General features: G+C 44.4%; 2 long non-coding RNA genes across 2 annotated transcripts; one reads left to right on the forward strand and one right to left on the reverse strand.

Moving 5' to 3' along the window:
• Nucleotides 1–1,370: 1,370 nt before the first annotated feature.
• Nucleotides 1,371–9,021, reverse strand: LOC307216592. The gene is made up of 4 exons (XR_013839185.1): nt 8,989–9,021; nt 6,331–6,388; nt 2,627–2,747; nt 1,371–2,086 (listed from the first exon to the last, which is right to left on the reverse strand). It is a non-coding gene; the product is annotated as an uncharacterized lncRNA (long non-coding RNA).
• Nucleotides 7,383–11,299, forward strand: LOC307216598. Its single transcript, XR_013839192.1, has 2 exons — nt 7,383–7,821; nt 10,661–11,299. It is a non-coding gene; the product is annotated as an uncharacterized lncRNA (long non-coding RNA).
• Nucleotides 11,300–20,649: the final 9,350 nt, after the last annotated feature.

A 20,649-nucleotide genomic window follows, 5' to 3' on the forward strand; every position in this document is an offset into this window, starting at 1 on the left:
AAACAGAATAGTTATAACCCAATGATTCAAGAAGAAAACCAACAAAACCATAAACCATTGGATTATTTTTTAAAAAAATACCAATTGCAAAAACAAACAAAAATGGTTTGTTTTATGTTTGTATTAATTTGTTTTACTGAAAACGTTTTCAACATGTCCTCCATCAAATGATCGCAAGGTTGGGTGCAGCCCCCAAAACAAAACAGCATAGAAATGCATGAATGATCCCACAAAAGCAATAAAATAATGACAACACAACTTTTTACACCAAAATCTAAAATGCTCTACATAAAACTGACTAGGGTTACTAAACCAAACCGGCAAAAGCCACACGAACAAACAAATGGGTTTTCAGTTGGCGCCAAAAAGGAACGTAGCATTGGCGCCCTGTGGAGCTCTGAAGAGAGCGAGTTCCAGAGACATGGGGCCACACAGATAAGGCCCTTCCCTGCATAGCTAGACAGTGTATCTCACAATGTGGCAGCCCACTCAGAAGAGCCTCAACACACCCCATTCCTCACAGGTGATATTCTTCCCTTACAAAACAAACACACTTGAAGAAGACCCAATGCACAGAGCACACCTGATCAGGGGATTGGGCCTAACCTCCTTAATCACTTTTTTAAAATGATATGTGAATAAAACGTAATTTTAATTCTGCTGGCCTCTTTATCCCCCAAGCCCTCTAATTATTACATTGCTTACACCGTGAGCCCTTGTGGGACAGAAATGTGCACATCCAGAAAGTTCCTGTAATCAGCTCTGAGCCTATGAGACCTAGAGCTCTATGAGCCTAATACACAAATAAATGAGTACCCTTGGGACAGATTGGGTTCACGTACAGGTAGCCCGTCTCTACTGTGGTTCGTAGGAAGTGAAGAAAAGGTGGGATTTCTTTCAAGAAATTCTGAACCTTCACACCAAAGTTACTGATTTAGGAGTCATATTTGAGAGATACGGATAAATGAAGTGCAGGCTTTTCTAATTGCTGAGGTTAGAGATGGACACCCTGCTTTCATTTGCTGTTAATTTTGCATGCATTCAGTTGTGAGTCCATTCTGCCCTGTTTTCTGAAGATTGGGGTGTTTTTCTTTAAGATTCTGTTTAAATTTTATGCATTTTTGTGTACGCATTTTCCGGAAAATAGAGCTGCATACATTTCCCACTAAAAAGCACCCCTCTCCAAAAAAAGATGCATTTCCCCAACAATATGTGCATTTTTAATGTGTTTACATGCAAAATTTGGAGAAGGGCACAACCTGTTAACTGTGCTCCAATCATCATAGGAGTCTGGGCACTGCAAATTAGGGTGGGTTTCCTTTACTTAAGATGTGGACCAAATGAAATTCTCCTCCATCCTTAGATGGGAGCCTGAGGCCAAGCAATGCTTGAAAGGGGTGGATTAAAGGTTCCGGATAGGCAATATTGTTGTTTTTCCTCATACCTGACCGAAAGAAGTTCTTTACTTCTCAGTAATAACATTACAGCATTCAGATTTCTAGCCAGAGCAGACCCAGCACTTTAAAGTTGGAAGATGCTTCTTTGTTTCATCCCAACATGGAGAATGTTCATTTATTTACTGCTCTCACTTAATTAATAAAAAATAGTATGTACATGCTTAGAGCATCTTATCACCACTGCAAATGCGGGACTTCTAAGTTGTGAAATCACTTAAATGCGTAATTGCTCAGTTCAAACTATGACCTTGTTCAACATGTCATGTCTGGATGTATCACCAATCGGGCATCATGTCACCAACAGTTTGTTTTCTGGCTCAGAATATAGAACAAGTTCCTGCGCATGCATGATCAGTTAGTTTTCAATAGCCACTCCGGATTTCATTTACTTGTTAATCCAAGTTCTGGTCACTGATTGCAATTTAGACAGAGCTATGTACCGTAAACTCTTCCAAAGGCTGATTTTTAAGGCTTTGGAGAACGTTGCATTTCTTTTATTACTGGCACAAGGCATAGCTCAGGAAAGCACCCAGGTCTTGAGAACAAGAGAGCTGTGCAGCTTAAGCGAAGCGAAGCTCCTCAACTAGGATAAAGTGAAGTTCAAGCTTCAGAATTCCTTTATATTCTCTCTGTAAACCAATCCACAAGGCTGTAGTTAATGCTAGAGGCCCAGGTGGGGCAGAGCTCTTACCAGTCAAGTGGGCATATGATTCTTCTGCGAGTTCTTTGAGCGGAGTTAAAATCCAGTAATTATCTTGAATGGAGTGGTTAGATCTAGTTTCATGGCTTCCCTTCCTTGATTGCTGGTTTGCTTGTGGGGGTATCCTGCCTTCTCTTCAAATTAGTAAGCTATGCACATGACCTCACAGGCACTGGAAGAACATTGCATCATGCTGGATGCAAACCCAGAGCAAGATGGATCCTTAATTCTCACAGTCCTTTTCATGTGCCAACATGGACTTCAGTGGGTTTTGGCACTCAGCTCAACGTGAATTTGCCTATTAGCTGATGTCATGGCGAGGCACTCACTGTACTACTTCACCACAAGCAAAAATTGCAGCATGGATCATCGATCCAGCTGAGATGTGCTAAAAGGCCTGTGAAGGCCAAAACATCCATGTGTTAATAAAAGGTTTAGCTGGAAACAGTTAGCTAAATATACCACCTACCTTCATATCATGCCCCACTCTGGTGATCCCTCTGGATGAGTGGGGGGAAACGCAGAATAAGCTGGTGGGGGGGTGTAATAAGAGCAGCCGCTCTGCATATATATTTTCAATTCTCATACATCTGTAAACAGCAAAAACAATAAACAAGTTACTTATCTGACAACAGTATCAGATTGATCCCAGTTAAATAATAGTTTACAGATTAGGTGTGTTTCACAATCAGGTGTGTTTCTGATTTGATCCTGGAATGTCCCTCTTATAATCATAATAATTTAATAATAATTTATTATTTATACCCCACCCATCTGGCTGAGTTTCCCCAGCCACTCCGGGTGGCTTCCAATCAAGTGTTAAAAATAATACAGTACAGTATTAAATATTAAAAACTTTTCCTTAGGACGTCCCTATTTTCAACACGGAAATTTTGGAGGGTGTGGAGTTATGCAACCCCCAACCCAAGGAGATAAGTAATTATATAACCTTGAGAAGACATCTGAAGGAAGCCCTGTATAGGGAAGTTTTTTAACGGTTAATGTTTGATTATGTTTTTATATATGTTGGAAGCCACCCAGAGTGGCTGGGGCAGCCCAGTCAAATGGGGAATGATGGTGATGGTGACGATGGAACAGGGCGTCCCTATTTCCATCGGAGAAATGTTGGAGGCTATTTGAGATTGTATTAGGGGTTATAGCTTATAGCAGAGATGTACAAAGGCATGTGGAAGGTATCTAGGAAATGCAATGACCCTCAGTGTTTTTTCCTATTAGTTTTCACAAACCACTCAGATTTATACCCTTTTTCCTTTCCTGAAGATGTGTAAAAAAATGCCGACTGGTTAGTACCTTCTCAACCGATGGTACTTCTTCAAATTAGCTGTTGCCTTCTCTGTTCTTAAATATGTTTTTGCTATGCTGGAATCATTCAGAGCCCCAATGCCATGGGCATGCAACAGTTCAGACCGCCACCTTCAGTGAGGCCTAACTGACCTCAAAGAATGGGGGGGCAACCTCAAATTCTAAAATATGGACACATGCACAAAGGAGGTCTAGGTTTGAAACACCTCAGGAAATGATTCCTTTAAGGAAATGGGAAAGTTTACATTTTAAAATACTTTCAGCATCAGTAATGGTAAAGGTTAAGTCCAGTCAAAGGCATGTGACGCTCATCTTGCTTTACAGGCCAAGGGAGCCAGTGTTTGTCTACAGACAGCTTTCCGGGTAATGTGGTCAGCATTACTAAACTACTTCTGGTGCAACAGCACACTGTGACAGAAACCAGAGCGCACGGAAATTCTGTATACCTTCACACCGCAGCAGTACCTATTTACAGTGGTACCTTGGGATGCAAACAGGATCATTTTGACTGTCTGTGCATGCGCGAGCAGTGAAACCTGGAAGTAACGCGCTCCGTTACTTCTGGGTCGCCACGGAGCACAACCCGAAAGCACTCAACCTGAAGCGTATTTATCCCGAGGTATGACTGTATCTACTTGCACTGGTGTGCTTGCAAATTGCTAGGTTGGCAGGAGCTGGGACAGAGCAACGGGAGCTCAGCCTGTCTCGGAGATTTGAACCGCCAACCTTCTGACTGGCAAGCCCAAGAGGCTCAGTGGTTTAGACCACCGTGCCACCTGCGTCCCACCCATCAGTAATGACCTCCTATGCGTAGGAGGGTTGAAGATCATTTCAAATGTGACCATATGTCCTCCCTTCTGGAGTCAGCAGCACCAGAAATAATCAAATCAGATGCCATCCAAAAGCAGGGTTTTCTTTTTCTTTGATGACACTGCAGTTTTTGGCATGGGGGAACACTTCTGATGCTGCCCACACTGCTCCCCCCCCCCGCCCCACATTGTGCAGATGGATAGGGATGGATGTAAGGGACTGGCAATGGATGGCGTTGTTGGCAGACCCTGCCTCCAGAGAGTGAACTAAAGCATGCCTGCCCACTGCCCAATTCAAAGTCACCACGTGGGCACCAGCTTAGAAAGCCTGTAGTGCTGCAAAAACATGACTCAGGCTTTGATCACCCTATTTTATTTGAGGAGCAGATGCCTGGCACAGGAAGCATAGTTTTAAGATAATTAATTAGAGTGGTAGAATGAGATAAGTACAGCCTGATGATGTGCATTGTTTGTATTAGAGGAGACATGAATTGATTTGACATTCCCGGAATATGGTGGTTGGAAGATGGTGAAGTGTGATCCTGCTGTGATGAGCAGGTACTTTCATATGTTCCCTCCATGTTCCCTTGTTCTTTCAGAAGAATCTGTTTGCAATTATAGTTTGCAGTTCTGCTTGCTAGGTGGAAACATTTTTCTCAGTAGGTTTCATGATAATGTATCACAGAAAAACAGTATGCTCATTCCATTTTATATAATTCCCCTATCATTTAACAGACTTTTCTTGGATTCTTCATTTAGGAAGTAAAGTGGATGTACTATATGAATATTCAAAATCTTTCCCCTTGAATTTTCTCCCTCTTAAGAACATAACAACTTAGGCACTGCCTCTGCTAGAACAGACCAACCAGGTACTCCTAGGAAACTCACAAGCAAAGCATGAGATAGCCATGTTTACCTTCCCAGTAACTAGCAATCAGAGATAGAGTGCTTTGAATGTGGAGGCTGAATTTTGCAATCAGAGCCAACACCCACTGACCTCCATGAAGTTGTCTAATCCACTTAGGACATCAAGCCACTCCTCAGTTTATCCCCTCCTCCAAGATTTGCTTCCTAGCTGAATATTTTTGAATTTAAACCCCAAGTCTACAAAGAATCCCCGGTGTAGCCTTTCTCCTGTGTTGTCCTCACAGTGATGTCATGAAGCCACTTATATTCTCCAAGTCTCCATATATGCAGGTAGATATGGAGCAAACAGGTCTGAAACACCTGACCTGAATGGACAGTGGTTATCTGATGTACATTGTATGCACATCCAGCTCCAAACCTGCGTTGAAATGACCCCTTGAGAAACATTTGCCGGTATTCAGCCTAAACTGGTATTGCTGAAACTTAAACCCATTCTTCTCATCTGAAAATTATATTAAGGGCTACTTGAAAACTGCTCTTATGCTTTCCTTTATCAAAATGTCTCTGTATGTAGGAGATTGGTTACTGACAGAGAATACAGTTCTGGTACAGTCCTCTCCCTGACTTTCTGGCTTTCTACATATCAAGATTTGTTTATGTTTTTGTCATGGAGGATTGTTGGAACCTGCAACTCTCACAACGTTCATCTGCAGTGTGAAATGGTGCACTCCAAGAATAGCTGTACCTGGTCCTTTTGATTGGTTTTGTTTTGTAAAAAAAAAACCCCATGAGGTTCCCATACTCATATATTGATAAAAATGCCACGGGTGCCAGCACAAAATGGCTGCCATGGTCAGCAAAACAAGAAGCATCCGGTGAGTACTGTCACAGGGACTGTACCACCTCACCTGTTCCTTGTGTAGACCAGGCCTCTGCATCATTCTAGAAATACCAATTTGGCTCCAACGCTGCACTTCTGGGATTTGCAGGCAGCAATGCATTGTGAAGGGCATGGCCAATGCTTACAACTCTATCCATACAACAAAGAACCCCAGAGCCAGATTGTTTAAAAGCACACTTTAGATGACTCAGACTTCACAAGGAACACAGCTCTTCATGGAATTTCTACTGGTGTTTTCCCCATTATATGATCTTAAAGAGGGAGAATACTTACTTTGTTGAAGTATTTCTTATCCTCTGAGCCCTCAGAATGTGCAATCTTGTTTTCCTGCCTTAAACAGATTTAATGTGGAACAACAGACATCTGTTGTTATAAAATTTACTACTCACACAGGATGTTATAAAAACAAGTGGAACTGCCTGGAAAATGTAAGTTCTTCTCTTCCCTTCTTCCTTTAAAAAGCATATCCATTTTCTATTTTTGCTCACAGAAGGGGAAACATTTGAAAAACCACTTCTTTCCTGATATTTTGTTGGAGGACAGCTATTCTTCCAGTGAGATAATGTTCCGAGTTTTATAGTATTAAACTGGAACACACAAGAAAGAGGCAACAGTGAAATAAATCTAAATGAATGAGGCAACAGAGTGGTTTCACGTCTAACCTCAGAAGCTTTATGTGTTTCTTGCGTAGGATGTGATTTTCTGAACGCCCATGAAATACATTTTCCTTCTCTTCTTCTGTACACCACAATGTGTGCTCGAGTGTCTGTGCGCAGCATAACTGGGGGAACTTGCATCGCACTGCTGAACACCCGCCCTCCCTCCCTAATTTTAGGTGCTGCTGCTTTGGCCTTGCTTTGGATTAGGTCGTCTGCTTTGGAGCAGGGGCTGGGTAGGAATTTGTCCATTTGGCAGATTGGATGTAGCCACTTGGTTTTCGCCTACCCCCTTAGCAATCATCACAACTTTGTAAGGTTTGGCGGTTAGGCATTGGCTTATTGAAGTGTGTGGGAGGGGAGGTGCGGCCATCACCTGCCCCTCCATGAATAAGGGTATTCTGGGGGTCTTGGATCTCGTCCGAAGTCTGCTTGAGGGGCTAGGGCCATGCCAGGACCACAGGAACCCTGGGGTGAGCTTCGTTGGTCTTCATCGATGTTGCTCCCTCGTTTGGTGTTTACCTTTTCAGACTTCCAGACAGAGAGGCACGAGTCAGTTATAGTCAGTTTGTTGCCAATGCCTAAGCCAACACCGCTCACTTTGCTGTAATCAATAAAGTTGTGGCCTAAATTTTGCCCAATAACTTAAACTAAAATTACATGTCAGGGGGAGGGCTTGAGGGCCTCGGGGTGCAACTAGGTGATGCATATGATGTCTCTCAATGACTTCACAGTGGCATATTTGTGACGGCACCAAGGACAGTCTGATTGGCTGTGGTGACCCATGTGATGATGTTTATGAGTGTCCATGGCGCCATCACAGGTATACCACTGTGATGTCATTGACACCAAAGTGGCTGTAAGGTCAAAGACAAAGAAGGCAGCAGCCTGTGGAGCAGGGGAGAGAGAGAGAGAGAGAGAGAGAGGAGCACTGAACAGAAATGAAACACTGAATATTCAGCAAAGTGATTCATTTTTCAGTAATGCATTTGGCTGAGTCTTGCGCTCCTTGCATGGTTCAGCAGACAAGCTGAAGCTGAACTGAAAAGCGGCTTTCATGGAAGCAGCCACAGGAAGGACTCCAGAGGCACCTTCAGCCGTGTGCCAGGTTTGTATTCTTGTAGCTTTCTGGGATTGTAGCGCTTTGTCAGTAGGAGCCAGACATAGACAATTCTCTCCGTTGCCATCAGTCATGTGAGCTAGCAGTCAGAGAATCCAGATCTTGAGAATATCCACCAGTCCAGCCTTCAGCTGTAGCCGAACTCACGGTTGCTTCGCTTCACTTCCATTTACCCAGACATTTTAGTGTTATTGTTATTATTACATTGCTAGAAGGTCAGTGGAGTCGAATTTTGGCATGATATCAAAATGTGCTTTTTATAAGTGTCTCTAGACCAGCTAGCAGGTGTTCTGTGTGCCAAATGTCTTTGTGTGTTGCCAGCATCATAAAATATACTGAACTGACTCTGACCCTTAATTTCTGTTTCTGTTTCATCATGAACTGAACATTAAGGTGAGAACCTTGAAGATGAGGTTGGTGGGACCCAAGCCAAACGTGCGAATGATCCAGTCTAGTGGTTGCCTTGGGCAGTTTTACCTGAATGACTTCTGCCTGACTCCCGAGAATCTCAGCTCTTTAAGCTTCTTGCTTTCTGCATTATTGGAACTTCAGTGCAGGAGAGAAACCCAGTTGACTTCTTGACTTGTTGGTGTTGCAGAATTCTAGCCATGTGCTCCCCTCCCAGGTATGGTTGTATTGTCTAGGGTGTGGATATGGGAACTGAACCAGCAAAAAGCCCAAGGAAAGAGTGCACAGGTTGGAGCTGTTAATGAAGAAGTCAGGTCCAGTTCAAAGAGGACAACTGATGGGGAAAAGTAGAAAGAAGGAAAAGGTTGCAAGCAGAAAAGCTACCTGGGGCACAAAAGTTAGGAAAATACAGGCAGAGAAGATGGACAAGGCTGGGGGAATGTGTGTTTTTTTCTGGGAGTACACAGGGGTATGCATATCCCTAAACATTTTGCGAAACTTTGTACTTTTGTCCATTTACTGTATTCATTCCCCCCCCCCCCGATTTGAACTATAAAATGGTGGTTTTCTTGAGTCAAAATGAGAGTACCCCTAAACATTTTTTAAGGGGGAAAAAAGCATTGGTCAGATGAATGAGGAAAATAGAGGGAAAGAGCTGATTCATATATTACATTCGAGAAGGAAAGGTCCCTGTGAAGTAGCCTTGCAAATAAATCCACAAAATTACTAGCCGTTGGTTTTACTTACCCATTTGTGCACACTTGGCAATGTAAGTCATTGGTGTCACCAACAACCTGAAAAGACACCAGGTGCCAGAAGATGGATTTAGCATGTTAAAATCAAGCCAGGCTTGCTTCCCATGCTCTCGGGATCACCTGGGATGAGCCATTAAGGAAAACAAAAGGAAAGTGATGGGCCATTAGGAATCCTACCAGAGAGAGGGACACTTCCTTCAGCTCTGAGTTAGAGTTTGGAGCTTTTGGCCTTTCAGTTAGCTGTGGCTTGTTCTAGGGGGGAAAGGTCTGTCTGTCTGTTAAATGCAGCAAGCTAAGCAAAGGGACAGAGAGCCGTGTTTGGTTTCTTTTTGGAGCAACGGCTGTAGCAATGGGAGAAACAGGACCCTCTTGGAGTGTAGGCTCAGGTTATATATGTGTGTGTGAATAAACCATATACCATAAAGGCACTACAGTTTCCACTGTGTCTCATTTCGTAAGGAAACATGAACCCTGGGTAAGTGCCTGGAAGAGCTGTTCGACAGTGGAATTTGCTGCCAAGGAGTGTGGTGGAGTCTCCTTCTTTGGAGGTCTTTAAGCAGAGGCTTGACAACCATATGTCAGGAGTGCTCTGATGGTGTTTCCTGCTTGGCAGGGGGTTGGACTCGATGGCCCTTGTGGTCTCTTCCAACTGTGATTCTATGATTCTATGATTCTAACTCCTGGGACTGTTTCACCTGACTCAGTTCTACTGTCCTGAGAAATAAGAGCACCCCCAAAGTGAACAATTGGTGAACCAACTTGTTCTCCAATTAATTTGATTCAGAAACAAAGCACTTATAGGGTAATTTGCAACCCAAAAACTGTTGTGTATATAGAACACTATTCCTTTTAAGTCATTAGGCATAATTTGCTTTGCTTACAAGCACAGAGAGTGTGCTTGTAAGCAAAGCAAATTATGTTTTGCATTTTGCCTTAGCATTTGGAAGCTTGGAGAACAGAAATCTTATTTTACATTTTTTAAAAAAAGATGGCTCCTGTAGGTTTTCACTCTGTGATACTTTTTTTAAAAAACCTTTTTACTTCATCAGCTCTAGCACCGTGAAAATACTAGTATAGGTTGATTATTGCAAGTGAGAATTTCCTTCTTTAAAAAGGGCAACTCCTGGAGCACAAAACAGTTAAATACAATCACTACCAGCTTCATAATACTGTTTAATCAAGGCTGCAATGATGGTATTTTTCTTCATGCAAGATAAAGCGTTAGTTAAGGGGTAATCTCATTGTTTTACATGCTTTCTGGTTTTAATAAGCATTAAGTCTCTAAGATGGCTGCTTTTCAGCATGTCTTAAGCATCTCAAGTGGAAATTTCTAAGGGTACTTTCAGCCATTTGGATATATATATATATATATATATATATATATATATATATATATCCATGGCAGCTCCCTAGACTCGTCATCCTGTTTTTTTCCTCTAGGCTGCAGCTGAGCTGGGTTGTTTCCAGTATTGCCAGAAACAACTTAATTTGTTTAAAAGTGGCCCCCGATGTGTCAGTCTGAAGCCTGGGTTCAGCAGGGTAAACTGCTGGAGGTTGTTTTGAATGGCTGAAAGGGCTGTTTCATGCTCCTAGGCTATAGAGGCAGCCTTTTCACAAGCATAGTGGCAATTAATGCTGTTTTTATAATGTCTGTTTATTTGCAGATATATGCAAGTCTTCAAAGCAGCAGAAATTTCCCCCAACCCGGAGAAGTGAAGAGGGACTCCACCTTACCCAGGGCGCCTTCTTGCAAGCTAGCAGCAAAACTTCAGCTTGATTCTCCTTTGCTGGCTGATCGGTCTACATCCACGGAGTAGAGCTGTGTTGCATAGCCAGTAGCTACCAGACAAAAGGGCTGCCCAAAGGTCTAGAGTGGGTGGGTGGGGTTGAGAGGACCTCTCCGCTTTGTCTGAGCCTCTCTGGTGCAAGAGCAGGATCTATAGTAGGGCAATGGATAGAAGCAATGCGCAGCATGGAAAGGAGAGCCACAGGAGAAGAAGCAGCCCTGTTGCGGAAGTGGCAAGCTGCTGGCTTCCCCCGGTGGCCAATTCCCTTGGCCCTGAGTGAGACAACCAAATTAGTGATAGCCTGGTCACAAGTCAAGGCCTCTAGTATCTAAGCATAAGGAAGGCAAATGAATGTCAGGCTTCGTGGAATCAGATCCCTCCCCGGTGGCAGTAAATAAGCAGATCAAACGAAAGGAGCGTTCTTACCAGTTAGTTTCTTTAATAATCACAGCAAGAGACAAAGGAATGCATATCTATCTAGAAATGGCGTTACTCCCAGTAAAGGTTCACCCCTTCTGTCCCCATTAATCTATATCACTCCTACCTAGAGATGGGAAGGACTGGGGGGGTGGAAAAATTGGGGGGGGGAGTGTGTGGAATATTTAAACTATATCAAACTGTTTTTTTAAAAAAAATTCCAGGAAAAAACAGCTTTGGGAGCCCCCCCCCCCCAGCCTTCCCATCTCTACTCCTACATTGGGTAATCTGAGCTTGTTGCTGCTGTGCTCTCTGTTCTATCACATCTAGTCTTAGGCGAAGGGGGGGGGTCAGGAATGTAGTCCAAGGACACTGAATCTGCCAGTTATTTCTCTCCTGGTGTTTCCTCTTCTAGCTGTTCCTCACCCACTATTTCCCAGCTTTTCCCCTCTGGGCCATGCCCCTCTACAAACCACTGTTCTAAATCAACACTGTCTTCCTGCCCTTAGGAATGTTCAGCAGAAAGGGGGGGGTGGCTCCCACCATTCCTCCTCAGCCCAGCCCCTGACAGGGAAGCAGGAGACAGGTGAAGCTGGAGAGCGAGATAAGAAAGGCAGAGGACAAAGGGGTTTTTGGCTATGCTGTATGGAGCTGATGGAAGTTGGAGTTCCATAACTTATGGGGGACCATAGGTTCCCTACTCCTGCATCAGACCCTTGCACCATCCCTCCCCTGCCTCCACCCCAGCAAAGGAAAACAAACATTTTGTAAATTGGGAGCATCCAGTGTTAGGATGAGACCCCCACCGCATTCCCTCAAACAAGGGGTATCTAAATTGTCAAGCACCTTTCCAGTAATTGATCCTGACCTGCATGAGTCTCGGCTGACTTGAAACGGGTTGCGACTTTTCAGACAGCTCTCCTCCCCAGCCCTGCAATTCATATGCTTGCCCCCTCCCTCGCCCTTAAAAAGGCTCGTCGTCTCCAACGCAGAAAGAAATATTGTGAAACCGAATAAAGGCTTCTTTGCCTTCTGTGCTCTTCTGGGAAATAATACGTCTCTGAGGTCTGCTTGTGGAAAGAAAAGGCTTAAGAAGAAACAACAGAATTGGCAGTGGTTGTGAATCCTGGAAAGTTTGTCTCAGTTCCCAGACAGAAGGAACTGATTTACATCTAGGTGACCAGAAGCAAAGCTGCAGTCCCTTGAACATTTGCATTTTGGATGGTGCAGCTTGTCTTGTAGGGGGAGAGAAAAGCTATACCTACTTGAAATCTGGGGCAGATGGGGCTCATCAAGCTGGAAAGGTGGCCCATCTAGGAAAAGGAAAACTCTGGTCCTAAATCTCTGCTGCCCTGCAGCTATACTTATTCATGAAAAAGGATTTGGGAGTACAGTGGTACCTCGGGTTACATACGCTTCAGGTTACAGACTCCGCTAACCTCGGGTTAAGAACTTTGCTTCAGGATGAGAAGAGAAATCGTGCGGTGGCGGCGCAGCAGCAGCAGGAGGCCCCATTAGCTAAAGTGGTGCTTCAGGTTAAGAACAGTTTCAGGTTAAGAATGGACCTCCGGAACGAATTTTTTTTTTTTTTTTTGCAAGTACATTTTTATTAAAGTTATACACGTAACAGACATACAAAAAGATACAGAAAAGCTTACAGAAGAAAGAAGGGTCACTACAGTAGAAATATACAAGCCAACCTTTTCCTTTCTCTGGCTATACAAAGAGAATTAGTCTGGCTGCTTCCTACAAACAAAAAGAAGAAAAAAGGGGGGGGGATTAAGTAAGTAACCAGAGGTACCACTGTAAACCGCAAAAACTTGTACCTGCTGCCTTGCAAGGCATCTTCAGGAGAAGAAAGGGCAAAGGAGCAAGCCCTACACAAATCTAGAGTGGAGTCCCTAAGAAGGTTGGGTGGCATCTTGTACGCCTCCTTCTGGCAACTCCTGCAGCCAAGCTGGTACCAAATATATTGCTCTGCTTTCCTTTGGACCACATCAGTGAGGCCAAGAGGGGGTTCTTGTTGTCTGGGCAAGACCTCCATACACACTATGCAGGTTCATGCACCAGGGAAGTCACTTTGGTGCTGCTAACCAAATACCAGGGAGGGACAGATCACTCTTGCCAGAGGTCTGACTTAGTCACTTGTACAGGGTTCCCTCCTGCTTCCTTCCAGCACACCTTCCATTTCAGGTTCCCTGTTCTGCTTTCACCCTCCTCCTCCTCCTCCTCCTCCTCTTCCTCTTCTGGGCCCACCTCTATAAATTTCGGCTGAGGGCTATATGCAGCACCCCAAGCTGTATGTTGCCCAGTCCTGCCATAACTGATCACCATAGCATGATGATAAGAGACACCACATTTAACACAGACCATGCCAACCCACCATTTTAAAAGTTGAATGACACCCTAGTTTTATTGCAATGGCATTTTGGTCTCAAATTTACCTCATGGGTGAGAGAAACACCCGTTTGCACTTTATTGGGGCACACAACATGGGGAAAGCAGTTTCTATCAATCACGAACTTGGGAAGCCAGTCCTAGAATGTATGAACGCACTTAATGTACGTCCAAGTTCCTAAAACTATGCCAACAGTAGGAGAAGCACACACATAAAAAAGCCCACCAGGGGAGGCAATGAATAACCTGATATTTGCCTATTTTATCTTGCAATGTTAGGTTAGTCATTATTTCACTTGGTGCTCTTCCAGACAGAACTGACATCATAGATTTGGCTTCGCTGTTGACATCTGTGGAATCAGTTGTACTATCAAATGCAGGCGTTGTTGTGGCACCGAAGGAGGCAATTCTCGCAAACTGGAAGGTCCCAGCATCACATCATATGGACTTCCGGTCTTAAACAGCTGCACAGTGTTAACTGCGCCTTGCCCAACAGTTACCATGTCCAGTTCAGGAACAGCCTCATTCTCCTGGAATGGGGAACCACCTCCATCAGTATGCAAGAGCCTTGCTTTCTATGTGAGAGGGACATTATAACTGTAGTTTTCAAATGTTTTCCTAATGGATTCCCTCGGTAGCATTTCCATGTTTGATTGGAATCCACCCCTCAATTTCTATGGAAATTTACACAACCCTTAGGGATCTATTCAGTTCTGCTAGCAAGAGTCTTAATTGTGAGATGTGATCTGAATGAGCAACTCTTTCCAGGGTCTTCACTGGAAGCCAAAAGTGTTCCAAAGTGGAAGTGTTCCCTACAGGGGAAGAAACACGTCTCTGTCTTGAAGCTCAGCTGAAACAGACAAGAGGACAAAAGAGATTTTATTCACAGCTAGCTAGGAAGTATTTTCCAAAGTGCATTGTGAGATATATTTTCCAGAGTGTGTGTTACTGAACTTCAATTGATAGGTTAAGACATCTAGGGTGGGTAGCACCCCTGACGTCACCGGGACTTTTTGTTTTGTGTTGTCTAACAGCGGAGAAAAGAGAGAGAAAAGCAAAGGTGAGAGAGGAGGAGAAACAAATTTGGGCAGGGGGAGAAAGTCATAACAATATCTTTCTTTCTATATAGTAAAAATGCAAGAGTGTCATCATGCAGCCCCCATTGGAAGATGTAGTGCCACATCACAATCACTGCATGAAGTCAGGGCAGTGTATGTGAGCAAAAGGGAAGGCAATGGCTGTGGCAAAGGAGTGAGATGGGAGAGAGAGCAATAAAGGTGAGTCCCCAGTCTGAAAAAGTGAAAGATTACAGATATAATCTAGTAGATCAGAGCCTTGGGCGGCCACACCCATGTCTACATTTGGAGGGCTGGAGCGAGAAGCTGGAGGTGCAGAAAGCAGAATGGAATCTCCTGTATGGAATTATAAACATGAGCTTTCCAGAAGCCTCGTGCAGCCAGCCAATCACGGAGACCGGTGTTGCACACCTCATCTCAGACCTTGAGGATCCTCAGAAAATGGTGTTTCTGCTGGTTCAGACTCAGGTATCCTTGAAAATGGAGCATGGGAAGCTGTCTTATACCAAGTGAGTGCATGGTTCATCATCTGGGCTGACTGAATGAACTTGGGACCTCCCAGATGCAAAGCATGTACTCTACCACCAAGCTCTGGCCTTCACTCATGCCGCACTCCCAATGCCACACACAGCCATGCTTAGCCGTTAGTCAGGCATTAACAATGACCCACCCAAATTCTTCACTTGATTGGCCTCTGTTATTGCTCTTAGTCCAGAGGAAAAAACCACCACATTCTGTTCCCTTCCTAAATTGCATTCTAGTTCTCTTTCTTTCTTCAGCTTCTGAACCAACAGGGAGACATTGTGTGTGCTGCCATGCAAAGCCTTGCCTCTGAGGAATTGATGTTGACCTCGTGTTTCTCCCTCAGCTTGCACAGGGCCGCCACGGAGAAGCGATAAAGCTCACAGTGAGAGCTTAAAAGCTGGGGAGTTTTCATTGTCTGTCTGCAGTACGGCTATCTCGCAAAAGGCCAGAAAGAAAGGCAGCCTCAAAAGTGCACCTCATTAAGGGAGAGAATGTGAAGAAGCATATTTCTTGCCTGCTGCGAGAGCCAGTGGGGTCAGGGATGCCGGGCTAGGAGACAATTCAATCCATAAAATGGGAAACAAAACCAAATATGTTGCGAGGATTTGTTTCATCACTGGATAGCTGGAAAACATTTTCTAATGACCAATTAGACTTGCCTCTGCTGTTGCCAGATCTCTCTGATAGTGCCACTATCTATTATAATAGTATTCATTCATCACAGGGATGACATTATACATTTTTCCTCGCTGCGTGGTGCTTATGCACAGATACTTTGGAAGTCAGCAACCTCTACTCTCAGCATATTGGCCATCCGGTGGCATCACTGTTGTCAAGCTTGACAAAGTGAAGCCCATAAGAGAGGTTGTCCAGAGTTTTGGAGTCAGGTGCTATCAGTACATGGATGGCCGCAATTTCCATTTTTCTTTCTTCATCAGATCCAGGTGAGGATGCCCAGAATAGGTGCTTGGAGTCAGTAGCAGATGGGATGAAGGCTGGCAGAGGAAAGCTCAGTCCAGACACAACCAAAGTGCTTCTTGTGCTGTTTTATAATATACTATCTATCTAGGGCGGGACGCGGGTGGCGCTGTGGGTAAAAGCCTCAGCGCCTAGGGCTTGCCAATCGAAAGGTCGGCGGTTCGAATCCCCGCGGCGGGGTGCGCTCCCGTTGCTCGGTCCCAGCGGCTGCCAACCTAGCAGTTCGAAAGCACCCTCGGGTGCAAGTAGATAAATAGGGACCGCTTACTGGTGGGAAGGTAAACGGTGTTTCCGTGTGCTGCGCTGGCTCACCAGATGCAGCTTTGTCACGCTGGCCACGTGACCTGGAAGTGTCTCCGGACAGCGCTGGCCCCTGGCCTCTTAAGTGAGATGGGCGCACAACCCTAGAGTCTGTCAAGACTGGCCCGTACGGGCAGGGGTACCTTTACCTTTACCTATCTATCTAGGGCAGGGTTGGGGAACCTGAAACCTTCCAGATGTTGTTGAACTGCAACTCCCAAACTTCTGGCTGGGGCTGATGGAAAATGAAACCCAGCAACATAGTTAGGATCACTGGTTTTATTTTATTTTTATTTTTGTGTGCGGTTTTAATTGCATATAAATATCATTGTTGCAAACTACTTTGATATTTTTTACAACACAGCAGTATATAAATATTTCTATGAATATAAATGAAATGAGTACCGGTAATACCTGAAGGCCACAGGTTTCCCATCCCTGGTCTAGGGAAATGGTATTCAGCCTGTTCTGGTGGGGGTTTCAATCAACCTCTAGAGCAAGTTCCCATCATGGGGTATTTTTGAACCCAGAGTTACTGCTGGAGGCTCAGGTGGTGACTGTAACCGCTTGTAGTTCCTTCCACCAGCTTTGGCTAGAATGCCAGCAGCGAAACACTGTTGAAATTCTTTTTGTTCTCCTGCAATTCTTCAGATGTTTCACCAGAGGAACCTCCAAATTTACTCTGAATTTTACTTTAGGCAGAATCTGGTGACAACCAAGTAATTTGTGGACCACATCACTCTGGGGAGCTTCACTAGTTTTAATGAGATTGTGTCCAAACCAGATGTTCAGAGCCAGTTGAGAGCCAGTGTGGTGTAGTGATTAAGAGCGGTAGACTTGTAATCTGGTGAACCGGGTTCACATCTCCGCTCCTCCACATGCAGCTGCTGGGTGACCTTGGGCTAGTCACACTTCTTGAAGTCTCTCAGCCCCACTCACCTCACAGAGTGTTTGTTGTGGGGGAGGAACGGAAAGGAGAATGTTGGCCACTTTGAGACTCCTTTGGGTAGTGATAAAGAGGGATATCAAATCCAAACTCCTCTTCTTCAACATTTGGCTCAAAATTTGCATGAGCCACAATCTAAAAGGTGGGTGAAACCCAACGTAATTATGGTAGCAGTGGCAGACCTTCCAAGTGTCCCTATTTTCCAGGGACAGTCCCTGATGTGCAGATTTCTGATTTGATCCCGGAATGTTCCGCTTTTACTTAGGACATCCCTTTTTTCATCTGAGAAATGCTGAAGGGTATAGTTGGACGTCCCTGTTTTTATTGAAGAGTTTGGAAGAGTTTGGATTTGATATCCCACTTTATCACTACCCGAAGGAGTCTCAAAGCGGCTCACAATCTCCTTTCCCTTCCTCCCCCGCAACAAACACTCTGTGAGGTGAGTGAGGCTGAGAGACTTCAGAGAAGTGTGACGAGCCCAAGGTCACCCAGAAGCTGCATGTGGAGGAGCGGAGATGCGAACCCGGTTCACCAGATTAGGAGTCTACCACTCTTAACCACTACACAACACTGGCTCTCTGTTGGAGAAATGTTGAAGGGTATGGAGTTATTCAACTCCCGAGCCAAGGAGTTAAGTAACCATACAACCTTTAAAAGACATCTGAAGGCAGCCCTGTATAGGGAAGATTTTCATGCTTAAAGTTTTATTATGTTTCTATATATATGTTGGAAGCCACATAGAGTGGCTGGGGTACCCCAGTCAGATGGGTGGGGTATTATTATTATTATTATTATTATTATTATTATTAAGGCTATCCCTATTTTCAGCAGAGAAATGTCGGAGGGTATACATTGGCAGTTTAGGTGCATAATTCAAAGAGGGCTTACTGGTGACTGATGGTAGAAGCAATGTTCTCTCTTTTTCTCTCTCTCTATAATTTCTTTTTGTCTCACTTGTTGTTGGAGGAGGAGTGACTCACAATATCTACTGCAGGAGGTTTCCCCCCAAACATAGGGCACCAACGAGGCTTGCGCTTTCCTCCACAATTCAGGCTCCCTCCCCAAGTTTAGCCCAGCACTAACTTAAACTCTTCTGAACCCCTTTGAAATTTCTCAGGTATTTGCCTAGGGAGGAACCCGTCCGATTTGCTTTGAACTTCAGTTAGAAGACATTTCAGTGGCAACACTTAACACATTTTTTCATTTTGATCCAAGCAAAAAAGAAATTACAACAGTGATCCTAATAAGGGGCATCAAAAGATTTAATCAAATGTATCAAATCCAGTCAGTTTTGAATGAAACTGTTCCTCCTCAAGGGATATTAGAATTTAGGAACTTGAGGTTTGGGGAGCAGACAAAATCTAATTTATTAAATGAGGAGACAGTAAGATTTGTTTCTAATATCATGTGTGGTAAAGGATTCCCACCTGCCGCCAAATGCATCAGGATTTTATGACTTCGATTAAGCCTTGGCTATAAGTACCTGAATCACTTTTGTCATTTTTAGTAAGATCATGTTTTCTGGCTGCTCTGAATTATTCAATATTACCTTTGAAGAACCAATGTATTTTAAGTTTGCATTTTTGATATCTTCCTCATAATAATTATGGCAATTTTATCAACACAGGTCAAATACTCATCCTTTTCCATGGAGAAAGGTTTTCTGCCTTTGACAGGTATTGTGAGTACACAGGCTCATTTCTATGGTCTCTCAGCATATAGGCCCAATGAACTCACTAAGCAATATCAGTGGTCCTGGAAGATATCCATCTGTGGTCTGCAAGAGAAATAGAAATGGAAGAGAACTGTTGTGATTCAAGGACCTGCCACCTGCTTGGGGATAAGAAAGACACATGGACACAGTATATTAGGTTAATGGGCTAAAAAAAGGCCACAACTTTATTGATTACAGCATGTGAGAGGTATTGGCTTAGGCATTGGATAAAACAACAGAGCGTGACTCCACCCCCTCAGGGAGGGGTGAGTCTAACAAGGGTTAACCACCAGTGGGAGGAGCCTGTTGATGCAAATACAACTGAAAGCTCCCCCTGATGTCACCAGGGGTCGTGCCATGGCCCTAGCCACCAGCAAGGGCATCGGACAGGATCCATAGGATTCCTTTACTGGAATACCCATAAAGTGGAGGGGTAGGTGATGGCCACACCCTGCCCTCCAATACACAAACATATTCCAATGCCTAACCGCCACCCGAGCCAAAAGAGGCTCACCGCCAATACCCTCACAGCTGCAACCAATCCTAAGGCTTCTGATGGTGTTGGCCAGCCAAATATCATTTCTGTGATCCGAAAAGTGAACACCGTCATCACAAAACAAAGACAACTCGCTGAATCGGATGTCAGCATGCAGAATCACATGGCCATACATATAGCGCAATTTGCGCGCCACCACACGGTTTAAGAGTTTCCTGGATTTTTCAATGGCCACAGGGCTATGGGAGTCTCACCAAACACTTCTTTTCAGAAGGTTGGACCAAAACAACATTGTCCAGCAGCGGAAGGGAAGTGCTGCCGCGGCAACATGTGAGTGGCAAAACCCTGCCCCCAAGCCTCCACCTGATTGGTTGGCTACCTGGGGGCGTGGCACAGCAGCCAGGCCAGCTGGGCAGGGGCTGGAACACCCCCTGCCAATGCAGGAATGGCTCCTGTTCACAACTCCTCCCCTCTGTAAGGAGGAGAGGCTTTCCCATACCTGCCCTCCCTAAATAGCACCATTCCCTGCTTGTTAGAATTTCACTGCCTGAAAAAGACTTGTCCAACCTGAGAGTTTCCCTTTGGTTACCTTTTCCCCCAATAGAGACAGTGATGGCTTGATGGAGGGATGCTGGCTCCTTTTTTCTGACTGAGTATATTTACCCTGCAAGTCAACAGTTCAGGGAAAACCTTTGGGTGTCTGCAAATAACATATGGTTTTCATAGAGCTGCTGTATCAAAAATCTCCTGGCTGCTCAAATAGCCATCACATATATGTCAGATGACAGCCTGCCCTTTCCAGGAAGACACTTAAGAAAAGAAAGAGGGAAAGCATTCTCAGAAACCTACTCATAGATTACACCTGATTTACACAGAGACATGGGTCTTGCAGCCAAATGCAGCCACTCTGACGTTCATTCACATTTTCCTCTCCATTCCACTGCAACTTTTTTATTTTGTACGAGTCTCTCTTCCATTTCGTAGCCCACTGATGCAAAAAATATATATGTCTTTTTG

This window comes from Podarcis cretensis, assembly GCF_951804945.1.
Source record: "Podarcis cretensis genome assembly, chromosome: 5".
Lineage (NCBI taxonomy): Eukaryota > Metazoa > Chordata > Lepidosauria > Squamata > Lacertidae > Podarcis > Podarcis cretensis.